Source organism: Ipomoea nil, unplaced genomic scaffold (genome assembly GCF_001879475.1).
Source record: "Ipomoea nil cultivar Tokyo-kokei standard unplaced genomic scaffold, Asagao_1.1 scaffold0322, whole genome shotgun sequence".
NCBI lineage: Eukaryota > Viridiplantae > Streptophyta > Magnoliopsida > Solanales > Convolvulaceae > Ipomoea > Ipomoea nil.
The window spans coordinates 704002-728571 of NW_017616750.1; the positions used below are offsets into that span (position 1 = coordinate 704002).

The following is a 24570-nucleotide window of genomic DNA, read 5'->3' on the forward strand; positions in this document are numbered from 1 at the left end:
AAGTCCCTCACACTGTAGCCGACGTGGGTATTTATAGCCGGTTGGCCGGAGACACACCTCCGGCCGGCCGGCATGTAGCCCACATAGCATCCACGCGTCTTCAACCAGCTAGCCCTCTCTGTCAACGTGTAGCATTGCCACGTGCCTCTTCTCGAGATCCTTGACTGTTCGTAAGATAAGGGCCATTAATCGGGTAATAAAGACCCTGGTCGGGAAGTCCAACGGTCGGGTCCGACCGTCTTCCTTTTTGAATACCCGACCTGTAAAACCTGCACAAAGAACGAGAAAATCCAAGCTATGTCGGTCGGGATATACCCCACCAATTATTATTATTATTATTATTACTATTATTATTATTATTATTATTATTATTATTATTATTATTATTATTATTATTATTATTATTATAACAATAAAAATAACAATAACAATAACAATAACAATAATATAATAATAATAATAATCTATAAATCTATAAATATATAAAAGCCACAAAATTTCAACCAATCAGATTTCAGCATTTTCCCGCCCAACTACAACGACACCGTTTTTTTTTTTGTTTACTGTTACGCAAATCAAATTCATCCATCTCCCGCCTATTTAGTGTGTAATCAGAAAGACATGGTCTTAGGCCTGAAAAGTAGGGGAGTGGGCTATTGCAGAGTTGGTATCCTAATGTGCTTAGGAAGCGTGTGATTTTAGTGTACCTGGGTATGGGAGTGCAGAGATTTAGTATTATTTTATATCTTACGCAATCTAACTTCCGCGATTATAAATACATGTGTTGAGAGTCCTGATTGCCTATGCAACCAAATGCGAAGAAAAAGAAATACAAGTTTGAGAGTCTTGATCCTCTATGCAAACACAAAGCTTCTGGAATCAACGGCATGTTTGGGCAGTTCATTGTGGGTGCGGAGCTTCATTCTCAATAGACCACAGCTTCATTGTGGGCCATAAGGTTGTGTTGTGTGCGTTGTGTGCGGAACTCTGTCACTAAAAGCAAGAGAGAAAAACTCATAAGAAGTCAAAGTGTGTTCCATGGTCAAGAGGTTTGTTATTTATATATTACTACTTCAAAAATCAAATATAGGAACAGATTGTGGACACTGCATGGGTATGCAGTGGCTAACCATTTCAAAGTAGTATGTAATGGTTGTTTTAATTTCAAGTAAAGTATTTATGGTTTTATGCTGGTTTTCCTATGCAAATACACAAACAAGTATCACTTACATATATATAACACATGCACATATTATTAAACAAATCCTAAAATAGGAACAAATTACAAGTACAAGTTCAAGCAGTCTGTGATTTCACATATTTCACATTGCAAGTATGTTCATAGCCAAGTGTAGGATAATCAATAATGTAATATATAAAAGTGCCATGTTTTTACTTACCACATGATCTAGATGTCAATATTTAGCTTCAATATTTGTCTCATCTACTGCATGGCTTGCTAATCTTTCTGTAGTGAATGGCAGTTGCTGAGATATAAAAAAAGAGTAGAAATCATTAAGAAATGAATTAAGAGACAAAAATAAGAAAGTTAGATTATTAATGAATTTAATGGAGTAGGTGCATGATTTTTCTGACTATGTTGTTAAGGAGTTGGCAGGACTTTTTGAACACTTTCTGCACCTTGATACATCAAGGGCATCCATCTATGGTCACACTCAATGGGTGGGCATGGAGCACTAACAATCTACCTCAAAAACTTGGACAAGTACAAGCTAAGGTAAGTTAATTTCATGTTCTTGAACAAAAGAAATGGTTACTCATTTGCTTTCCAACAAAACCTGTTATAGCTATGTGTTAATCACAGTTTTGAGACATCTTCACTACATTTACATGGTGTGTGTGATCAGAATTACATGAGGAAGGGAATGGGTCAAGTGCCCATCAAATTGGTATAGTTTTTCATGGTTAAGATGCCCCAAATGGTTAACCAACACTATCTGTTCTGAGAAAGAGATTTAGACACTTTTAAATTTCTTTTATTGATACATTACTGTTGTTTATTTGCAGTCAATGTCAGCATTTGCTACAATTGTGAATCATGTGAATTGTCCTTGGGGCTAGAAGCCTTTCACAAACTACTTGGGTGAAAATAAAGCTGATTGGGAGGTATGATATTGCAAGCTGGGTTAAATAATTGCAATATATATATATATATATATATATATATATATATATATATATATATATATATATATATACATACATACACACACTTATAAAATATGAGTATGGATAAAAAGTTATTGAAATATGAATATAAATCTATAAATTCTTACTGAAGTATGACTATAAATATATGTAAATACTTATTATAATTGTGAGTAATAATTTATTATAAATTGAAATTTGATAGAAGGTAATATATATTCCTTATTATAATAATAAAGTATTAAAATATGACATAATATTTAAATAATTTATTTGTTTTTTAAAAGTACAAAAACAAGCTATCAGATTTCTTTGAGTACAATACAAGTTACACAATTTTACTACTTTTTCCATACACCTAAGTACCTAGCCCTACTACTGGGCATGAATTGTTGATGGTAAGCTTTGACTCTAATATACTAATATTTGATAGTGACTTTTCAATTCTCTAAAAGTTGGTATCTATATATACATGTCATTTAAGAGACAAAGAGCTACCCTCTATATTCATTCCCAAACAAAAGTTTTGTAAGTTCATAGTTAAGATTGCAAGAACAATGAAGAAATTGACGGGGTCAACTATCATATGTGGAAAAAGAAAACACGATGTTGAAGATAAAGGTACAATGGAAGCATACCTGCTATTGTATATTCAAAGTCTATGAAATATTGAGTTAATATTTCATCTACAATATATTCCTGATTTGCTTTACCTGTGTGAAATCTGCACCATTTTTTTGAAGTAGAAATATATTTAAACTCTAGAAAAAATTATGCAATTGAAAGAAATTAAAATCAGCAATAAATGTTATTGTTTGAAGTGACAAATTTTGTTCTTTCCTGTAGCTATATATTAAATATGCAATTCTATTTTACAAATCTGTGATTGAATTTTATCATTAGTTTTTAATAAAATTCTATCTGCATATATATATATATATATATATCTAGATACTATCTTCACATTCCTGAGAATGGGAACCCAGAAGGCCTGTTGTTTACCTTAAAAGAAGGCAACAAATATCGGCTGACTGCCTGCATTAAAGGAGTAAGAAAGAATAATAAGCAAATCCTTTTTCATGGTTGCATGTGTTACTGTCCAATAGCAGAAACAAAGATTAATAAGGCAAAAATAGTACTTGCAGATTCCATACTGTTCTGATAAGAAATAAGAATAAGTAAATGGCTTGATGGTAAAGATCTAGGGATCAAATCTTATAAGCTATGATTTTATCCTTATATAATCTATTTATGTTTGTTTATAGTTACCTAAACTATAAAATTAGGTAACTATAGATGGATGCTTTTAACAATTTATTAGGTTAGCATATATGGCTTGGAGTAACTGTAGGTTTATTGTTTTTTCCTGAGCAGTTGGGGGAGTATTGGGTAGCCGGCCGAATTGTTGGTGTTGAGAGTCTATGTGATTGGTACTATATTTCTTGCAAGACTAATTCTTGCAAGAAAAAGTTCTCTGAAAGTGGTGGAGTGCTCTACTATGCTGGGTGTAAGAACTATTGGCAAGGAGTTGTGAGGTATAGACTGATAGTTCGTGTTGTGGATGATACTAGAGATGCTCCTATGCTTATATGGGATCGTGAATGTGCTGAATTGGTTGGTATAGCAGCTGGTGATTTAAAGGATAACTATCCTTTAAATCACCAGCTGCTATACCAACCAATTCAGTGCTAAATCACCAGCTACTATACCAACCAATTCAGCCATAGAGAAATTAATCCGGAGCTTTATATGGGGAGGTGACAGTGGTGGCAAGAAAGCTCACCTTGTTAATTGGGAGACGGTAACCAAAAGTAAGGCTCATGGTGGGCTGGGAATCAAGAGGTTAGAAACGATGAATCATTCCTTCATGGCTAAGTTGGGATGGAGAATCCTACAAGGGGATGATAGCCTATGGGTCAGAATGTTTAAGGCAAAATACCATCTTTCTGATGTTGATTGTCGACTGTGGCAAGCTAGGAGCAACATGTCCAATGCGATGAAAGGAATTCTAAAATCCATCCCAATTTTGGAGAAAGGAATCAAAAGGCATGTGAGAAATGGACGCAACACTCTATTTTGGACACAGGAATGGCTAGAAGAAGCCCCACTACTAGAGCACGCAACTAGGACAATACCAACTTCTGATCAGGGACGACTTGTGGCCAGCTACTGGCAGGCAGATTCAGGTTGGCAGTGGGATGAGCTTACCCATTTGTTACTGGCGGAAACTCTAAACAAACTGGCTCTGTATCTCATTCATGAGGAAGGGGAAAGGAATGCCAATATATGCTGGAAAATGGAAGACTCCGGAGGATTCTCGGTTGCTTCGGCATACGACATCGCCACAGAAATGTTGGAACCAGTAGAAGCTGCAAAATGGAATAGCATATGGAAGTTGAAGGTACCTAACTGTATTCGAACATTTCTTCGGCTTGTTAAGCATGGTAGAATAATGTGCAACAGTAACAGAGCTAGGCAAAGACTAACGGATTGCGACAAGTGCGATTTATGCAACACCAAGGCCGAAGACATTGAGCATGTCCTTAGGCGTTGTCCGGCAGCAGAGGAAATATGGAAAACAAGATCCCGGCTTGATTATGAGAGAATGAAGGAGGTCCCCTTTCAAGAATGGTTGGAAGATGGCCTATCTAATAAAAGGATAGGAAGAGAACCAGCAAGTAAAAGCACGTTGTTTTCCACAAACCTTTGGTGGATTTGGAAATGGAGAAACGAAAGAGTATTATCAATGGATCATCGAGACCCTTACAGTATAAGATACTATAGATCAAGATGCAAGCCAAGGAGACAACAACAGCCTTTGATAGAGCCTTGGGACGAGTTGCGGCAGATGAGTCCAGCATTTGGAAGATGCTCTCATGGTCCAAACCGAAAGAGGACTTCGTTTAAATAAACGTGGATGGCTCGGTGGACCTATTGACAAGCAGGGCTTCTTGTGGAGGCATTATCAGAGACACTAATGGCAGCTGGAAAAAAGGGTTCATGTTTAACATGGGAAACTGCACCCCATCTGAAGCGGAATCTTGGGCACTTTTAAAGGGCATTCAGCTTGCCATACAAATGGGAGTTAAAAAAGCTATGCTTGAATCAGATTCTTCTCTGTTGGTGAACTATATGACTGATTCGAGACAACCAACGACGGCCGCCCACAACATCCTTGAAGGATGCAAGAAGGAATTGTGAAGGTTAGAGGTCTAGGATGTGACTAATATATCCCGCGAACAAAACCAAGCAGCAGATAAACTGGCCAAGCTTGCGAGGAATTTTCCCAAAGGTGTTCATATACTAGATGATCCTCCTGTAGCAATAATGGGCATAGTAGAAGATGACATTATGGGGTTGCCCTCTTGGCGCCATGTGTGTAATACAGCGTAAACTCTCAGTTGTTTCTTTTGGGGTCTCCCCCATCCAAGATATATATAAAAAAAAGGATAAGTATCCTGGGGTATGTAATTTTTTTATTTAATCTTCTTAGCTGATTTTTTATGCTAAATCTTGACACAGTAGGTCTACTTTAATTTTCCTAGGGTAATAACTCTATTCCATCGGAGCTAGGACGTTTGCGTGGGATGTCTATGCTATTCCGCATAGCTATGAAGAAGGACCAAGTAGAGAGTTGTTACTCCGCGTTCACTGTGCTCAGTGTTTGTAGGGATGAGGCAGTGCTTACACAGCACTGCTCAGGTTTGTTAGGTTGCAGCCCATCTGAGATGGTATCATTGAGATAGGTGGTTCTTTGGATGTTGGGCAAAGCTGTGAGGTACATATCTAAAATAGAAGCTGAATTGATTTGTAACTGACAAACATTTAGTACCTAATTGTTAAGGATGTTTTTTTCAACTTGCAGGTGTTTGTGAATGATGATGAAGAGTGTGTTGGGCTGGATGATGTTTCTGAAGACTTTGAGCAGGAGCAATGTGCTAGGCTTGATGAAATTCCTGAGGATCTAGGTGTTGAGGTTGTAGCTGTTCCTCTTAAGAGATGTCTAATGAAAGACTTTGATGAGGCTGGGAGTTTAAAGAAACCTAAGGAGGTTGTTGTGAAGAAAGAAAAGTAATTTCAGTAGGAGTAAAGGCAATATTTTGAAAATGGCTTGTACTAAGACTAAGTTCAATGTTTTTGTTATTCTGCCCTTATGTTTATTTTGCCTGGGTATGTTCTGATCACTGTAGTGATTGAACTCTAATCTTAAGGTTCAGCTAAATAGTATGCTGAATAGGTCTAGCAGGCTGGTTTTGTTTTTGAATTTTGGAAACTGGCTTTGTTTCAGTTGTAAGCTATTATCGAATTGGAATGTAATCCAATGCTAATTTGAATTCTATGTTTTCCTAGCCAAATAGACAGTATCTTCAGTCAACAAATCATCATATACTGATAACTTAAAAAAAAAAAGAAAAAAAAAAACCCACTTTGATAAAGTTCTGTGAAGAAATTGTTAGCACTTTCATATTTTACACTTAGACCTACAGTCATTACCATGTAATATAGTTTGATATAGATTACAGAAACACATATATTACTCAACAAATGATAATAGACTAAGAACTCAGAAAAAAAAAACATAAAGCACCTAAATTGTCATTCGCTGTGAGACCAAATAGACATTATCTTCGGTTAGATATACATAACACATACACATATTAGTAAACAAACCATCATATACTCTAACAAGTTGAAAAAGAAAAAAAAACTCAAATTAACAGCAAAACACCAAAATTTACAAAGTGGCCACAGAAGAGTTAAGACATACATTATTAAAATATTTTAAAGGATTGGGCCATAAGTCCTCTTTAAGGATGTCTGCCACCTGCCAGTCAAGTTGTAAAATGCATTACTTACATATCATTAAAGATCTCAGTGTTCTTTATCAGTTCAACATCTTCATCAAGTAGAAAAGTCTGAATAAATGGAATCGTATATGTAAGATGATTTCAGATATGGAATTTACCTCATTAGTGAACCCCTTACCAATATCTTTCTGTTGTGTTTCAGTGAACCAAGTATAAAACCTGCTACAATAAGCAAAAATCACACAAAATATAAGTTACAGAAATATAATGAATATTTAGAACAATAGGCCTGAACTATCTCTATGCGGAAGAATTAGGGAAACAACTACATCTTATGCTTCCAAGTCATATCAAATCTCAATACCAAACACGAATAATCCATTGGATAAACTAAATATTTATACAAGAAATCAAAGAAAAACCTCAACTTAACAGCAAAAAAAACAAAATTTACAAAGAGAAATTTAATTTGAATGGACAACAGTTTCATATCAATAAACGAAAAATTTAACCCCAAAGCAACAGTAATAGCAAAAAAAAAATTATAAATTATAAATTGGTGCAAACAGTTTTAAGAATTAATCAGGACCACATACTTTATATTTAAAACCTAATCTAGACCCTCCAAATTACACAGACCGCCATCTTTGGACGATCTCTGCACTTCCTCGCCTTCACTGGAAATCAAGAAAAGTCTATAATCTTTTTAAAATTGATTCATAGATTTATGTAGAAACAACCACATAATTTAATAACTAGAAAATCAGAAAAATATGATTTTTACCTTATACAAGTTGTGGTTCCTGTTCGATGGCTACTGCATGTGTGAACCGATTACTTCGAATGCCAGAGGTAGTGAAAATAGTGGCTAGAGAGTGTTCTTTGCCGCGGCATCCTCTTCTTTCTTGCTTCTTTAGTTGCAGAAGAGCCGAATCTAATCAACTTCTCGCCATTCCCGTCGTAACGCATGGGGTTGATGAGCAAATTCCTTCGCAAACGGATTCAACGAGCATCGGTGAAGAGGCTTGAGAGGATATACAGAGAAAACACAGAGCCGAGAAAATTGAAAGAGGGTTAGGTTTTTGATTGTTTGTAATTGGAAGGAATTCTGAACTGATTAAATAGTGAGGAAACGAGATCGAGCTACGAGCTACAAGGGTAAGGGTTCAAGGCAGGGACGGAGGCAGAGGGGGGGGGGGGGCAGGGGGGTCAGCTGCCCCCCCTCACCCCACCCCCACCCCATATATAATATGTATATGTATATATGTATATATAGTATATATTTTAGTATTAGTATAAAAAAAACTAGTAAATGACAACAAGTAAGGAGTTAGATTAGTTGGTAGAGTATATCTATTGTAATAGGAAAGGTCTTGGATTTGAAACATTGCATTAGCATATTTTGTCCTTCCCCTATGGCTTTAACACATTTCGTTTTTTTTTATATTTAACACACACACACACACACACACACACACACACACACACACACACACACACACATATATATATATATATATATATATATATATATATATATATATATATATATATATATATAACATTCTTTTATATTAATAGTGATATGTATAATTTATAATGTGTTTTCTATTCAAATTATTTTATTGAATTACAATTATATTTTTTAAGTAATGGTTATAAAAAAAAATTCTTAGGTAATTTATTTATTTATTTTCAATTAAATCTTTTGTTTTAATGTTTCGCTTTTACTGGAAAAAATTTCTGAATCCGTCCTACTTCGCCCCCCCCCCCCCCCCCCCCCCAATCGAATTTCTGGCTCCGTCCCTGGTTCAAGGAAATCTGCGGTGTATGTGTGGTGGTGAACTTTCTAGAATGCTAGAGAGAGTGTCGAGAAGGGTAGATGCAATGTTGTCTGAATGGAGTTTGGTTGCTAATTACTGAGAAATGATCTCTTTAATTTCTCACGATTAAATATTAATCGAAGGATTTGCCTTCCCAAATTGGTGCAAAATTATCTGAAGTTTCCAGAAGGCTAGATGCAATATTGTCTGATGGATCAATTTTTTGACTTAATTTGTTTGTGGGCTTGGGTTTTGGTTTGGGCTTATGAATTATATTGTGGATTGTTAACCCAATTGGGCTACTTATTAGGCATATATATATTATTAAATTAAATTATTAAATTATTTTTAAAAATTTGTGTTCATTTTGTAGTCAAAATGTAAATATAAATTATGAATTATTTTTTATTTTAATTATATCAATTCCACGATTGTCGCTTACATCGTCAGACTTAAGGTTACCATTTAAGTTTCAACGAAGACGATTTTCAGTAATGTTGTCTTATGCTATGACAATAAACAAGAGCCAAGGCCAAACGCTTTTTACGGTTGGACTATTGTTGAAAAAATCAGTTTTTGTTCATGGACAACTGTATGTTGCTTTGTCTAGAGTTAGCAATCCCAATAGTCTTAAGTTACTTATTTGTAACGACAATGGAAAGTATGTTTCTTCAACGTCAAATGTTGTATATAAAGAGGTCTTTAATAATCTAAAAAACTATTATATTATTAATTGTTTGTTATTTACAATATATTATTAATATTTGATTTTATAGTTAGATGTTATAAATAAGTACACTATTCTTTTATATATATATATATATATATATATATATATATATATATATATATATATATATATATATATATATATATATATATATATAGAGAGAGAGAGAGAGAGAGAGAGAGAGAGAGAGGATTCTATTCAAATACAAACGGGTCTTAAAATACAAACGTGCGGATTCATCAGGGGCGTTGGATTTTGGGTTTGGATGGCCAGGATTTAATTAATTATTTAGGGTGGGTTTTAATAAATTAATGTGCTATTTTACGGTAAGGGGGGGTATTTTGGGGGTTTTGATTTATTTTAATCGGTTCAAATCCTATAGGGATTGAATCATCATTGTGAGACATCGTTTTTCCCGGGCGATCCCTCTTTCTCTGCTTTCCGGACTCTCTTTTCTTCTCTGCCGTGACCGTGCTTCTGCTTTCTCGCCGGCGATTCGTGGCTTCATCAGCAGTTTGGACAATGGGCGTAGAGGGGGACCGCAGTGGAGCCAAGCGGAAAAAGCCAGGTATGTCTTGCCCCCTTTCGCAGTGTTTGGCTTCGGGTGTTGGTCGATTATGCATGTGTGTTCTCAGCACCAGGCGAGTTGTGTGTGAGTGGGTGGGGGGTGGTGGTGGCAGACGGTGGTTAACGGCGGGTATTGGCGGCGGATTTAGAGTAGGGTTTTATTGGGTTTTTTTTTTTTTTTTTCAAGCTCAACTTCAAACAAAATTCACTAAGCCAAAATTTACTGTTAAATTCCAGTAAGGTTGGGGTATATGCCAGAAAACAAAAAGGAAGATAAAAACGGCAGAGATCGAAACTCAACTTGTACATAACTAATACAATAAAATTGAATTTAAGCACCCTTGTCAGATTTAGCAGCAGTGGCTGCGGCTTGACCACGGAGACGACCAAAATTATTGGGGTTCTTTATAATTTTGGGGGTGTATGTTAATGTCTTTCTAGAATTTGGTTTTAAGATTTATTGAGAATGTTAAAATTTTCATTGTTAATTTATTTAAAATTGGGAAATCTAAACATCATTTAATAGTTTTGGGGGGTCAATTCAACGAACCCGATCATTACCCAACTCGGACAGTCTGAACTCAATGCATATTAGTGTTATTTAATTTCACTCCTGTACCGATTGTTCGATTGTTGGTAGCTAAAGGTAAGTTTTTATAATTTCACTCCTGTTTTTTTAGATTTTTGTTCTGTAATTGTTTCCATCATTAGGTGAGCTGTGTGTGATTGGGGGGGGGGGTGCGGACAGTGGTTCCCGGATAGCAGCTTGTTGCTGTGTGTTTTTAAGCCACTGCAATGGAATAGAATTACATATTTCAGAACTTTAAAGTGTAAATAAAAATGAAAACACAGTGATGCCTCTCCTAAAACCATCAACCTTCTCAGTGTTGGTTGTGCATTTTAATGTTTAATAATGATGCGGATAGGGACCTTGTGTGGGTTGCCCATGGTTAATTAGTATATTGAAGAAGCCTGGAATTGAATGTCTTAGGATTGTAGCAGATCCAAGAGGGAAAATCATGGTCTTTTGGCTCACAATCCAGTGAACATGGCAGTAGGGAAATTGACTGCATGAGTTTTTTTTTTTTTTTTTTTTTTTTTGTATAAATGAATAAAATTAATATTACATAATATATTTTTAAGCATATTTGAATGAGATCTTTTGAACGATACTCATATTAATATGTATTGAATCTTAGTGGATGCACTTGGTGGTATTTGTGTGTGCGTAGTTTTTGTAAGTGGGTTATGTTTATTGAATTCAAGGGTTGGTTAGGTGCAAGTTTGTGGTTTGGAGTGGTGGGGTTTTGTTTGCATGTTCGTGGGTAAATGAGTGCGTTTGCTATGCTTTATGCGTGCATAGTGTTGTTTAAATGTTACTTCACGTGCTTGTGCGTGTTTTTTGTTTGTGCAGCTAAAAATTCTAAGCGTGCTCAGTCAGATGCGGGTCCTTCGGGGATATCTGAGGATGATAGTGACTTTGTGTCGCCGCCTAGGCCAATCCGCCCGAGGATTCCGGTAGATCTGTCACAGGAGAACGCCCCTGATTGTGAACTCACCCCTGAGGAGGATGATTTGTATCCTACAGTAAAGATGAGGGCGCAGTCGGTGGTATTGGTTAATGCCCTGAAAGACTTGAGCTTTCAACAGAAGTCTGACATTCGGGAGCTCGGGTTTGGGGCGTTGTTGGACTTTGAGGTTGAGGATCTTCCTCCGCGGCTTCTGCGGTGGCTGCTGTATAATTTTGATAGCCAATCGAAGTCGTTTGATCTTGGGGGCGGGAGATCGTTGGTGGTAGATGAGAGTGATGTGGAGTTGATTTTGGGGTTTCCGCGTGGTCATATTGATATGGTTCAGCGGGATAGACGTAAGATCAGCAACACTTTGAAACACTGGAGGGGGTTATTCGAGAAGTCCAGGTACAGGGTTACCCCTTCGGAGATTAGTGTTAGGATGGTTGGTGCGGTGGATGGTGGCGTCTGGTTTAAGCGCCATTTTCTTATGTTGGTGCTCTCCACATTGGTTTCTTGTATGTGTAGCGGCTATGCAAACCAGATGTATTGGCATCATTTTGATGATGTGTCTAGCGTGCGTGACTTAAATTGGTGCAAGCTGGTGGTCGACACGTTGGTTGAGACGCAGTCTGCTTGGCGTTCGGGTCGGCATAAGTTCTTTATTGGGCCGGCTGAGTTTGTTACGGTATTCTTGGTGTAATTTTTTCTGTTTGGTGATTTCTGTTTTGTTTTTTCCCACTATGTCGGTACAATTAATTTTGTCATTATTTTTGGTTCTTTTTTCAGTTGTTTTATGTGGATCGTGTTGTGCATGGTGCGCGCTCTGTCCCCCGGTGTATTCCTGGTTTGTGTGGTTGGTCTTCACGTTTACTTCATGAACGGGAATTTTCCGAGATTCGTGGTGGCGGGTTTGGCCTTGGTATGATTGCGCCCCCCATGCTCAATCCGTCTTCAGATGCAGTTGATTATGGACCAAAGGTATGGGTTTTGTTGGTAGGCATTCATATATGTTTATGTTCTAGGGGTGCACACGGGCAAGTGTTGTTTGTGTGTGTCTTTATGGGTGGGTTTTATTTGATGTGTCATCCTCTTTTGTTGGGTTAGACATTCGCAGATGTTGTATTAGAAAGATCAAGGTTGTTTTCAAGAGATATTTTAGAGTTGGCAAAGCAGGGTCCCGTTGGTGCTTTTGATGGCGGGTTGCTTCGACAGGTGTTTGAGGTTGTAAAGGCTGTTGGAGAGGTGCGTTCTGATGAGCAGCCCGTTGTTTTTAATGATATTCTATCCTTTAGTCTAGGTATTACGCAAGATTTTCCTGATCGTGAGGGGGCTGATATTGGGGATGTGGTTCGTGGTTTGACTCCGGCCAATACTGGTCGTCCTTTTTCTGGTGTTGAGGTCAGTTTTGTTGGGTTACTTGTGTGCGTTCACATTGGTTTTGGTTTTGTTGGGTTATAACTCATTACTTTTTTTCACTCTATTCCTATTTGCTAGGGTGGTCCGATCCAAGAACATGGTGATGGCGATTCCATTGTGTGTGATATTGGGGCTCAGGGTGCTTGCCCGGGGGGTTCAGAGTTACCTGTGCATGTTGATGCTTCGTTATCTACGCCGGTTGAGCATGGTTTGGTATGTTTGTGTATAGAGGAATGGGATTTAAATTGGTATAAATGGATGGATTTGATGTGTGCATTCTTTTCATTGGGTTTTTTTTTTCAAAAATTCAGGTGCTTTGTTATTTGTTTATAGTAGGTGTGGGCATGCTTGCGAATTAATGGATGCATTTGTTGTATAAAGTTGTGTGGGTTGTTGTGTAGTAATGTTTTTGATGCGTGCGTGGATGTGTATAAATAGATGCACTCGCTGCAATTTTTGTCTGCTCAGTTTAAGTAGGTGGCATTTTTGTAGTTTGAATTCAAGACTTGGGTGTTGGTGCTGTCACTTCTCATGTTTAGCTATATACTCATAGTTGGTGTGATGGATTGAGCTTTTATGTGTGTGTGTGGGTGTGTATAAATGGTTGCACTTGCTTGCACTTATGGGTGCGTAGTTTAGGTGAGTGGCATGGTGTAATTTAAATTCAGAACTTGGTTGTTGATGCTCACACTTCTTTCTGTGCAGTCATCTGTTCGTGGGGGTGAGCCTAGCCGGTGTTGGTCTAACGGGCGTATTTGTCAAGCCCCTGTCAAACGGTCTAGGGGTGTTACTATCCCGCCGGATGCTTTGCCTTTGCAGTTGTCAAATCTGGATCTTGGGTTGCCACCTTTAGGCAATCCAGAGGAGTCGGTTATTTGCAACTGGTTGTTGTGTGTAGCTAAGGGGGACATGTTAGTTTCTGGAACCATTTCTTAATAGACATATTGTGTTGGTTATGTGTGTGTGATTGGTGTGTTTTTTTTATTACTTTTGTGTAGGGAGGAGATTTTGGTTGATGTGGGTGGTAGTGTGGCGCGGTGGGCGGACTTGATGTCTTTGGCACCCAGGTCTTTGGTTGAGGTTGGTGTTGTAGACGCATGTGCTTGTCTGTTAAATTGTCGGGAGCGGTATAAGGAACCGAATGCCCCTTCTCGTTTTTTTGCCTCCACTCTTTCCACGGTTTGTAATTGCATCTTTTTGTGGTATGATAGTTTGACATGTTTAGGTTTTTTTTTTTGTTGTGCTAATTTTACTCCTCTTGAAGCTTCATACTGTCGTGGATGCCTCCCTTGATCGGGATAAGCGGTTTGCGTTGTTCAAGGATAGGCTGCACGAGGAGTTTCAGGCGACGCCATATCGTTACATTTCTGAAGTTGATTTGGTATGAATTTTTTTGTTGTTCATGGCTTCTAGACTGCTTGTCCATCATATTCTGTGTGCATAGGGATTGAGTTTTGTGTCCGTTATTTTGGTTTTAAGGTGGTGCGTCGGTGTTTTTTTGCAGTTTATGTTCCCCATTCTACGTCAGAAACATTACTTCCTTATATGCGTTGATTTTCGAAAATTCCGGTGTGAGATAATTGACAATTCGACTCTTCAGCCTAATACGAAGCTGAAATATGGGGATTGCCCAGAGGATTTGGTATGTTATATATTTTGCACAGTTTGGTACTTTTTTTCCTCTTTGCGCTTTTCGGTTTTTGATGTCTGCAATCTGGGGGTGTCTTACAGTTGGGCATGCTAATGGAATTCTTTAGCACTATTCATCCGGTGAGGTCTTCGATGTGTGCGTGTTTGGAGCCAAAGCGTATGCAGATGAGTTGGCGGGATGGGAAGAATACGGTTGACTGCGGGGTCTATGTCATGCGTCATATGGAGTCTTACATGGGGTAGGGAGTGGCCAGATAGAGGTGTGGGCTTAGCAAAGGTAACGTTGGTCAGCTCAAGAAGTTAAGGTTACGCTACATGAATGAAATCGCAACATCAGAGTTCAATTTACTAAAGTCTGTGAATGTTGTTCGGGCGTATAAGTTTGTGTCATTGATCCCGTAGGTCCGTGTCTTTGGTGTCTTTAGTTTAATTGATATTAGTTCGTTGTTTTTGCCGTGGTATGCGTACCTTTTTGGGGTTTTTATGTAGCTACCATTGTTACTGTGTATGGGGGATTAAACCGGTATTTAGTTTGTTGGGTTCTCATTCTTTTTGCTAAGTAAGGGCTGCACCTGTGTAACCTCATGACGTTTGTTTATTCGCAGTTGGTTGTTTGTTTATTAGTGTTAAAATTATGTTATTAATTGCTTCTTGTTTAATTATATTTTGGTATCTCATTTGCTGGTGGGTTGCAGCTCTGTGTGTGTTTGGATGCACAGTGTTTTAACTTGGGGTGCATAGGTTAATGAATTATGCCTGGTTCTCTATTCATCTAAAGTACACAGAAGGCAGTAGGTCTATATTATCTAATGTGCGTGTGCAACTATTTAATTATCAAGTCATGGGTAAAAAAAAATGGGATACAATTAAACTCAAACGTGTAGTTTACTATTAGCTTATAGGGTTTACTAATTGAAAGTACGTGTGCGCAATGGCGGTTCTAAGTGGGCATATCTGTTCGTAATACATTGGGTTTCGTGGGTCCATTTAAATTTAATTGTATACGGCTATTGGTAAATAGGTGGGTGCACCTTGTCAAAAATGTGTTGTGAGTTTAATAAATTTCTCCGTAGTGAGTGTTTTGCTGTTAACTGGCTTACTAATAGAACGGGGGGGGGGGGGGGGGGGGGTGCACAGTGGTTGGAGACCGGGTGCATAGTGGAACAAATTAACTAGTTGACTATTAACGCGTAGGCTTAGTGCACAACTATTTAATTATAAAGCCATTTGTGAAAGTGGTATGAAATTAAACTCACCTAAGTAGTTTTCTATTAGCTTGTAGGGTTTTCTAATTGAAAGCGTGTGTATGAGCTAGCGGTTCGAAGTGTGCATGTCTGTTCGTAGTACATTAGTTTTCATGGGTAAAATTAAAAACGGTCCAGTTGAATTTAATTATATACGGTTATTGTTAAATTTGTGGGTGCACCTTGGGGTTAAATACTGTGCATGTCTGTTCGTAGTACATTAGTTTTCATGGGTAAAATTAAAAACGGTCCAGCTGAATTTAATTATATACGGTTATTGTTAAATTTGTGGGTGCACCTTAGGGTTAAATACTGTGTAGTCGCAACTGAAGGTGGCAAAGATGGGTATGAATTTAATAAAGTTCACCGTGGTGAGTATTTGGCTATTAACTCATAGGCGTAGTAATAAAACATATGGGTGCACAATGATGGTGGACCGGGTACACAGCAGAAGATATTAACTAGTTTACTATTAGCGCGTGGGCGTAGTGGTAAAACTGTGTGTACACGTTGGTGGTACACAGTGTGCATAGTTGAGCGAATCAAGTAGTTGACTATTACACTGTAGGTTTAGAAATAAAAACTGTTTGCACATTGATGGTAGTTAGTGTGCATAGCTGAACAAACGAACTAGTGATGGATAAAATTCTAATATTTGACAAGTATCTAATTCAACTTTAAATTGTGCTAGAATTCGTAGAATTTTAAACCACTGGAGGCTACTCGTCTGATATGTCTTTTCTTTCTGGACAATTCCGGCTGTCGTGGCCCGGTTGGTCACAAGTAGCACATGTCCTCACCTTTTTCTTCGTTCTTTCCATTGCTTTCTCTTTATTGCTCTTTAATCGTTTCCCGCTGCCCTTGTTTTTTGTAACATTGGGTAGCTTGATTTGGATCTCGGTAGGTGCAGTAGCGTTGACTATTGATTCAATCACTGATTGGTGGCTGGTGCTTGGGTTGGCTTGTTGCTTAGCACTCTTTAACTTCCCGTTTAGCTGCTGCATTGTTGTCAACATTAGAGCCATTTCATTTTCACTTCCATTAGCCAATCCCAAGCAGTTGTAGAATTCATTCCAGAGTTGGTTCGCAATTGATTTGAGTTCGTTCCCCCCTTGCGTATTAGGGCTGCCTTTCAACACAATATCATACATTGGCCGTGCACATGCGTCTCTTGTCCATCGGGGAATAATATAGTGTCCTGGTATTTCTTCGATGCCTTCGTCCTTGAAAATTGCCAGCACATGCTTACATAAGATTCCTACTCTGTTGAATTTGTTGCAACTGCATTATGTTTTGTGGGTAGCTTCTTGGTGTGTTACCTCATACAGTTTCGCACATGTTTCGTGTACAACGTACCTCCAGTTCCCGGCCTCAAGTGTCTTGTTGGTGATTTTGCATGTGAAACTTCCGGCCCATATTTCTTTTTGGAACTCGTAGAATATGTTGATGGTGTACAATGCCGCTGTTTGGCGTTCCATGCCCAACGGGGTTTTCGGTTCAGGGGTTGAACCTTCACAGTCTGCGTTCAACTTTGCCTGGTTATGCCTCTGTTCTTCTATGGCGCGGTTGTATTGCATCATAAACTCGACTAGGCTGCAGTGGTGATTGGTGAATTTTCCGAAATAACTGTTCTCCGATTCTGAACGTGATGTTGTTTTGAGTAGTCTTCCCATGAGTATATCTTGGAAATATGCGGGTATCCATGATGCACGTGTCTCGTACAATTGGTTAAACCACCTGTGCTCAACAAGGTTGTAATCTTGCATTACCTTTGCCCATTTCAATTCAAATTCGGTGGCACTTAAGGTTTCATCCCATACTGCATTGTTTAGGGCCTTTTTAAAGTCGATGTTCTTTGCCAGTGCAGGTCCTGCCTTGTCCCCGACTTTTGACATGATGTGCCACATACAGAACCGGTGTCTCGTTTCTGGCATAATGTTGGGTATTGCGACTTTTAGTGCCGGATCTTGATCTGTAATAGTACATCTTGGTGTATACCCCATCGCGGTTTTGAAGCTTTTTAATAACCACTCATACGACTCCACATCTTCTCTTGCAATGAGGCCCGCTCCAAATGTAATGCTTCGTTTATGGTTGTCCACTCCTGTGAACGGTACAAATACAAGCTTGTATCTGCATGGTGTATATTGTTTCTCAGTTAGTGCACAGACATATAATAGTAAAACAAGCCTCATTTTTTTTTGGCCTGCCCGGCAGACATATAATAGTAAAACTGCATGCATGCTGTTGTGCACTCACGAATACATAGGGGTACACATAAAACATCACAGTGTAATTAAGCATTGATTCGATCGCTTCAATTACCAGGGCTGGTGATCGGATCTCATGGTTTATATTGTGCATACAATGTTTAGCAGATGTGCACGCATGTGTGTTTGAGTACTAACACGTACTGGATAACAATTTCATTAAATTCAACTACTTTAATTGGAGTCATATGTACCTGTTCGTGCTGTACGTAGCGTCGAATGATATCACGTCGCCAAAATATGCAAAATTCTTCCGTGATATTACGTCAGCCCAAAACAACCGGCATAGTTGTCTATCTTCGTTTAGATCAAAATCGAAGTAGAAGTCTGGGTTGGCCTCTTTATTTTTGTACATTGTCTTCTACCACCATTTGTGCATCTGCTCCAGCAATATACGCCAACAAATCCCTTCTGAAGTTGCAGAAATCCGTGGATGTTGCCCCTATATCAGTAAAACTTCCTACCATTTCTTTGTATAGTCTCCAAGATTTGGTAGAACCAATGTTTGCCCTTGCACAGTTTGCTAGGAATATTTTGTGTCCAATATCCAACTTCCTTTTTATTTTCAAGAAGGGTCTCCCAATGACTGAGCATAGGCAGTGTGTGTGCCATAACTCCACTGCATGGACCGTATAATTGCCGGTCTTACACCTTGTTATCACAATTCGAGCCTTACAACCAACTCTTTTTGACACCCGCTTTCTTTTCTTTGGTTGTGTGGTGTTTACCATGTCGGTGGCTGTGTCACTGCCCTTCTTGGGGGGCTTGAATCCTTCCCGTGAGCATAACATGTATTTTATGTGAACTTTCCCTTTCCTATTCATGCGCATTGTTCCTTTTCTGATATCAAAACCGACAGTAATTGCGTATGACCGGTAGAAGGCTAGTCCGTCTTCTAGTGTTGCAAATTGTTGCCCTTCATACGTGGTGCATTCACTTTTGCAGGTGGGTAACCACCGTTTCGTTCCATCGGGTAATATGATCATTTCACAATCTGTTGCTTCTTCTTCAGTATGCTCTTTGCCTATAAATCAAAGGTGTGTTCCGTAAATATTAGTAGTATTTTTTGGCACTAGTAGTGCTGTTAGAATTGCGTATAATATAAATGTTAGAATCTGTGGGTGCATGCATGTTCAAACTACGGTACGTTGTGTGCATTTGAGACTAATAACGGGTGCACTCTATGAACACAACGCTACATTCCCTTCCATCACCCTTCCTGTAATCAGTCCATGATTTCTAGTACATACAGGGATAAATTATGGATGCAATTCCATCACATCTACTACGAGTACATACAGGGTTAAATTATTTACGTCTTGTGACTCCCAAAGTTTTATTCCAGTGCATTCAATTGTTTTTTTTCACGGATGAATCGATATGCACAATAATAGGGGTTCAACTATATGGTGTACTTACCTGGATTGGCGTCATCCATGGAGTCCAAGTTGGCATCATAATTTCGTTGGTCTTCGTCGGCCATGGTGTTTCCTCGCGCGTCCATGGAGTCTGTTTCTCACGTCGATGGGTGCACGGGGGATCGGTTCCGGTTGGGTGGTGTGTTTGTCGTTGCTGATTAACTATTGCATTCCTTGTAGTATTTGAATTCCTTAATTATAGGGTGTCATACGGGTTAGGAGTCGTTTCGGAGTAGGAGGTGTGTGTGCATTGTCAATATTACCCTTATTAATAATAATTAGTAGTCTGCGTCTCCCATCATAGGCTACATCTCATCCGTTCATCTTATTGCATCCTATGGCTAGTTCTTGTCCACACGTTTGTATTTTAAGAGTGTTTGCATTAGAATGGCACCCTATATATATATATATATATATATATATATATATATATATATATATATATATATATATATATATATATATATATATATATATATATATATATATATATATTCACACCGTGCAACGCACGGGTGGATTACTAGTAATAATAATAATAATAGCCAAACACGTTCAGATGACATGTAATGACCTCTCCCATGTGAGAGGGATAATTTTTTTTTTTTTAAATATAGATGAATTGCAATGTTTGTATCAGTGGTTTGGAACAAATAGTTGCTTCAAACTGTTGAATAACCGAAACACTTTCTTTAGCATTTTGATCTTTGGATTACATATATTTACCCATCGTCCAATATCTTTGGATTACACTATAATTAAAAAAATGTAAATTTTTACTACATCTAAATTCCTTAAATTAGAAATTTCTTTATCCATAATAATTTATTCAACAATAATGGTTGAACTAAATGCACTGAGCAAAACACCTAAAGGACTGGTACCGTTGATTCATTCATTGATCTTGTATATATGTGCATTCATTAAATATATTAGAACCATTTGCAACAAAAATACTTGGTTACTATTTAAAAAAAGTTTAGTAACAATTATAATGAATTTCCTATATTACATTGTATTCATATACTATGAATTACATATTTAAATAAACAAATTAGACATTAAATTACTTATGTTGAACCTATCAACATTTGAGTCTTCTCGTGCGGTTGTGCGGGTGGACGCACGTTAAGCATTAATCTGACGTACTTAAAGTACACAACACACGCACATTAAGCACACAAACAAAACACAACCTCACACATGTTAAGTACAAGTCTCACGCATGTTAAGCACAGGCCTCACGCATGTTAAGCACAGGCCTCACGCATGTTAAGCACAAAAATACACGCACCTTAAGTTTTAAAAACAACTCACATTAAGTACACACTCACGCACATTAAGTACAAAACTCACGCACCTTAAGCACACGACTCACGCACATTAAGCACAAAACTCACGCACATTAAGCATAAAACTCATGCACTTTAAAGTTTCAACAACAATTCACTTTAAGTACACACTCACGCACATTAAGCACAAAACTCACGCACATTACACACAAGACTCACGCACATTAAATACAAAACGCACGCACATTAAACATTACACACTCACGCACATTAAGCACAAATCTCACGCACATTAAGCACAAGACTCACGCACATTAAGTACAAAACTCGCGCACATTAATCACCCGCACAACTGCACGAGAAACACTTAAATGCACCTGAACATATATATATATATATATATATATATATATATATATATATATATATATATATATATATATATATATATTAGTGTGTGTAGAAAATAAAATTAAAAAATAGAGCACATTATTGTCAAATGAAGTTGTAGTATAATTAAAATGATACTTTAGTATTAATTACTATAATGAAACTAGTGTGCATGGAAAATTGTTGGCCCCGAAAAGGTTAGGGTAAGAATCTAGAGGGGGGTGAATAGATTCTTACAGATTTTTGAAAAACACTCGTGTATGATTCAATGAATCGTTACAGAGATGCACAACGGAAATAAGGATTCGGGTTACTTTGCACGATTTGTTTAGAAAAGCGATTGGCACAGGCAGTGAGATGAGATAATATGAATGCAATGCAGAGATAAAAACTAAAGAGAGAGAGATATTTTTATAGTCGTTCGACTGTTAACTAAGCCTACTCCACTCTACTTCACAACTCGTGAAGGTTTGCACTATCCCCTTAGTACAAAGTCACTCCAAGATTGTTCCTTGACACTAAGATGGACACAATCTTGAGCTAGGTTTTTCGACTACACTTAGTCTATAGTCTACTCCGCCTCTATCTACTCTTCACGTATCGAAAAGATGTGTTGATGTATCTTTTCGTCCAATTGAAAACTTGGCTGAAAGCTGAGTGGAGAAGCTGGAGCTACTCAAGTTTTCTTCAAATCTGGATATGAAATATGAAACCTTTTTCTCTTTCTCTCACTAGATCTTGATTGTAACAACTTTTAAGCAGATGTAGTATTGTGTCGTGCCTTCCTAGGCTGATGAGAGATGCCTTTTATAGAAGAAAATTTGTTCTGTTGGAAGAGAGAACAAATTTTGGAACACTCTATGATTCAGTGGGTAAAGTCCTTGAGGTAACGAAGACATGTGAGATGTCAGTAATATAGCCGTTATTTCGAGAGGTGTGAGCACAACTGTTTTGTCTCACGTCTCTTCATAAGGCTTTTCATCACTTAGGGATTTGTTCCTCGGACTCCTTTTTCATTTACGAGTGGGGATCTGTGCAAATAGTGTTAGACTGTTCAAAAGATGAGAGCATGAGCAGTCTACACGAATCCTTATGGAGGATTTGAGTGAACATGTGACTAGTTGTCTTTACTTAGTCACTTCTGATGCTAAACGATATCTCTTTAATCATTTACCTCTTGATGTAATCAAAAGGTGGATCCTTCCATTATTCAATCACTTGTAACCTTTTGGTCTTCATTTGTCCTATTCTAAACTAAAAGAGAGCTAGTTTCTATTGATCAAAACATTCTGCTATTTTCTAGACTCTGAGTTCACAGCATAAGTGACTCGGGTCACAAACAAATAAACCTTGAATGTATGAAGGGCTCAATTTGGTATCATCAAAATCTAATTACAAAATGTTCCTAACAAAAATGAAACTAAAATTCAGACCCATACAATAACATATATTGTCAAATGACCTGAAGTGCAATTAAAATAAAACTTCAACATTACTATAATTAAACTAGTGTGTGTGTGAAAAATGAAAAACAATAAAATAAAGCTCAAGTAATAATTTATATTATCAAATGAAACTATAGTAAAATTAAAATAATACTTTAGTATTGTTATAATGAAATTAGTGTTGAAGGAAAATAAAACTAAAAAACATATCAATATTGTCAAATGAAAATAAAGTATAATTAAAATTAGGGAAAATGGCGAGTTTGGTCCCTGAGTTATATTGGTAGTGACGACTCAGTCTCTGAGTTATTACCGTATCCACTTTTAGTCCCTCAGTTAGGAGCGAAGTGGCGCATTTGATCCCTGACCGTTAAAACTGACGAAAAAATTAAAAAATATTTAAAATTTTAGGGGTAAAGTAGGAAATTCACATTTTATTCACTTTCTTATATTGAAACCACTTTGTAACATTATTTTCAACTTCCAAGCATTCTATTTCAAGGTTCTTCAATTCCAAAAGCAATTCAATAATCTTCGTATAACTTGTTAGTAACCTGAGTCTCGGAACCTGTGACTCAGTACAAACAAGAGAATACTTGATCATTGTCTTCAAGCGTGTAAAATACATCATCTTAAAAGTTTATTATTTCCCTTACTAAACATAATGGTAATCAAAACATAACTTTTGAAATACAAGAAGATATCAAATTTCTCAGGTTATTTTTATGACAAATTCACCAAGGGAGTAACTTTGATATTTTTAGTACGTAAAATTCTTTCGTAAGCTCTGCAGTAACTTAATCAAGAATCGTATATCCTGACAATATATGAAAATTATATTATATATATATCCATCACCTCCTCTGTCTTCTTAAAAACCAGAGTAGTGAATGAGGAACCTAAGACTCAGTTATGAAAACTCTAAAAACTTGTGTAACTTCTAAAAATGATTATTGACTAAACTACTGCATATGAAAAAATTTTACATACTAAAAATCTCAAGTTATTCCGTTGGTGAATTTCTCATAAAAGCAACCTGAGAAATTTGACATCATTTTGTATCTCAAAAGTTCTTGTTTGATTACCTTTGTTGCTTAGTAAAGAAAATTGAAAATTGATAGGATAGTGTGTTTCACACGTCTGAAGACAATGATCAAGTGTTTCTTTGTTTGCGATAAGTCTTAAGTTTGTTATACGAGAGCCAGGTTCCTAACAAGTCATATTAAAGTTATTGAAATGCTTTTAGAATTGAACAATCTTGAAATAAGGGGATAAGAAGTGAAAAAATAATGTTGCGAATGTGGTTTAGATATAGGAATGAGAATAAAATGTGAATTTCCTACTTTACCCCTCAAATTTTAAATATTTTTTAATTTTTTCCGTCAATTTTAACGGCGGGGGACCAAATGTGCCACTTCGTTTATAACTAAGGGACTAAAATGGATACGGTCATAACTCAGGGACCAAAGATGCAATTTTCCCTAAAATTATACATACTTCATAGTCCATAGATAGTTATGATGTGGAAACGTGTTCACCATGCGCATGGTGAACACATGGGTAGATCCATAATTTCTATACTGTAGATTCATAATTTTTTTTTTTTTGAAAACGTAGATTCATAATTTTGTTTTTCATTTGTTGTTAACGGGATAGATCCATAATTTCTATACTGTAGATTCATAACTTCTATACTGTAGATTCATAACATCTATACTGTAAATTCATAATTTCTATAATATAGATTCATAATTTCTGTACTGTAGATTCATAATTTCTATACTATAGATTTATAATTTCTATACTGTAGATTCATAATTTCTATACTGTAGAT

The 24570-nt window shown here is 37.2% G+C and overlaps 1 long non-coding RNA gene across 1 annotated transcript; it reads right to left on the bottom strand.

The window, feature by feature from the left end:
- Positions 1-1103: 1103 nt before the first annotated feature.
- LOC109171605 lies at positions 1104-23215 on the bottom strand. The gene is made up of 4 exons (XR_002052623.1): positions 23206-23215; positions 20868-20871; positions 15934-15945; positions 1104-1305 (listed from the first exon to the last, which is right to left on the bottom strand). It is a non-coding gene; the product is annotated as an uncharacterized LOC109171605 (long non-coding RNA).
- Between the last annotated feature and the right edge of the window lie 1355 nt (positions 23216-24570).